We start from the raw sequence: 2,500 nt of genomic DNA on the forward strand, positions 1-2,500 counted from the left end.
GCCCGGGACTTGGGCGGGTTGGACCGCCGTTGCTGCACCCGGGCTGGGCACCCCGAGGTCCGGGGAGCCCCTGGCGGGACCCTCGGGGGTCTGCCTTAGGTGCTCTTCCCGGGACCCGGCCCGGGACTTGGGCGGGTTGGACCGCCGGTGCTGCACCCGGGCTGGGCACCCCGAGGTCCGGGGAGCCCCTGGCGGGACCCTCGGGGGTCTGCCCCCTGGTGGTCTTCCCGGGACCCGGCCCGGGACTTGGGCGGGTTGGACCGCCGTTGCTGCACCCGGGCTGGGCACCCCGAGGTCCGGGGAGCCCCTGGCGGGACCCTCGGGGGTCTGCCCCCTGGTGCTCTTCCCGGGACCCGGCCCGGGACTTGGGCGGGTTGGACCGCCGGTGCGGCACCCGGGCTGGGCACCCCGAGGTCCGGGGAGCCCCTGGCGGGACCCTCGGGGGTCTGCCCCATGGTGGTGTTCCCGGGACCCGGCCCGGGACTTGGGCGGGTTGGAACGCCGTTGCTGCACCCGGGCTGGGCACCCCGAGGTCCGGGGAGCCCCTGGCGGGACCCTCGGGGGTCTGCCCCCTGGTGCTCTTCCCGGGACCCGGCCCGGGACTTGGGCGGGTTGGACCGCCGGTGCGGCACCCGGGCTGGTCCTCCCGAGGTCCGGGGAGCCCCTGGCGGGACCCTCGGGGGTCTGCCCCATGGTGCTCTTCCCGGGACCCGGCCCGGGACTTGGGCGGGTTGGACCGCCGGTGCGGCACCCGGGCTGGTCCTCCCGAGGTCCGGGGAGCCCCTGGCGGGACCCTCGGGGGTCTGCCCCATGGTGCTCTTCCCGGGACCCGGCCCGGGACTTGGGCGGGTTGGACCGCCGGTGCGGCACCCGGGCTGGTCCTCCCGAGGTCCGGGGAGCCCCTGGCGGGACCCTCGGGGGTCTGCCCCATGGTGCTCTTCCCGGGACCCGGCCCGGGACTTGGGCGGGTTGGACCGCCGGTGCGGCACCCGGGCTGGTCCTCCCGAGGTCCGGGGAGCCCCTGGCGGGACCCTCGGGGGTCTGCCCCATGGTGGTGTTCCCGGGACCCGTCCCGGGACTTGGGCGGGTTGGACCGCCGGTGCGGCACCCGGGCTGGTCCTCCCGAGGTCCTGGGAGCCCCTGGCGGGACCCTCGGGGGTCTGCCCCATGGTGGTGTTCCCGGGACCCGGCCCGGGACTTGGGCGGGTTGGACCGCCGGTGCTGCACCCGTGCTGAGCACCCCGAGGTCCGGGGAGCCCCTGGCGGGACCCTCGGGGGTCTGCCCCCTGGTGCTCTTCCCGGGACCCGGCCCGGGACTTGGGCGGGTTGGACCGCCGGTGCGGCACCCGGGCTGGTCCTCCCGAGGTCCGGGGAGCCCCTGGCGGGACCCTCGGGGGTCTGCCCCAAGGTAGTGTTCTCGGGACACGGCCCGGGACTTGGGCGGGTTGGACCGCCGGTGCGGCACCCGGGCTGGGCACCCCGAGGTCCGTGGAGCCCCTGGCGGGACCCTCGGGGGTCTGCCCCAAGGTGGTGTTCCCGGGACACGGCCCGGGACATGGGCGGGTTGGACCGCCGGTGCGGCACCCGGGCTGGTCCTCCCGAGGTCCGGGGAGCCCCTGGCGGGACCCTCGGGGGTCTGCCCCAAGGTGGTGTTCCCGGGACACGGCCCGGGACATGGGCGGGTTGGACCGCCGGTGCGGCACCCGGGCTGGTCCTCCCGAGGTCCGTGGAGCCCCGGGCGGGACCCTCGGAGGTCTACAGGACGGTGGGGTTCCCGGGGCCGGGGCCGGGACATGGCCGGCACCCGGGCTGGGCTTCGCGAGGTCGTTGGGAGCCGGCTCTCTGGAACAAGCAGCAGCAGCTTCCCTATATATCCGGCGGAGGGTGCCTGACGTCCCTGGCGAACCGGGACGGAGTTCCACGTCACCACCGGGAAAATCCGGCAAGGCATGCCGACTTCGATGGAGCGAGGGTCGGATGCGGCCGGCAAATCCGACCTCATAGACTTCCAGGGTTTCTCAAGCAACTTGACCTGCCAAAAACGGGGACTTAGAGCAAAACTGCCGGCCGGCCGCGATCAACTTAGGCGGCCGGGAACGGGCACTTTGGGCACATCGACATCTACAGGACACCTAAATGGATAAATCTGGATGGAATTTTCTGTCTTTTTACCTAATTTTGTGAGGATTCAGAGGGAAAATGAAAAAAACACAGATTTTTTTTTCTAATTCTTGCTACTTTTTACTAAATTTCTAATTCTAAATTTTCAGCTAATCATCCAACTATGGTATCAAAAGAAAGCTCTATCTCTCCTTGAAAAAACAATATATAGTTTATATGGGTACACTATTCACAGTAAAAGAGAATCATCGCTGAACCGACATAGCGCAAAAATGGCAAAATTTCTCCGGGATTGAAGGGGTTAAGCAGGCATTACAGCAGATAAACTGTGTCTATATCTATATCTATATCTATCTATCTATCTATCTATCTATCTATC

This window comes from Sceloporus occidentalis, unplaced genomic scaffold (genome assembly GCF_023333645.1).
Source record: "Sceloporus occidentalis isolate IW3139 unplaced genomic scaffold, rSceOcc1.0.p SCAF_34, whole genome shotgun sequence".
NCBI lineage: Eukaryota > Metazoa > Chordata > Lepidosauria > Squamata > Phrynosomatidae > Sceloporus > Sceloporus occidentalis.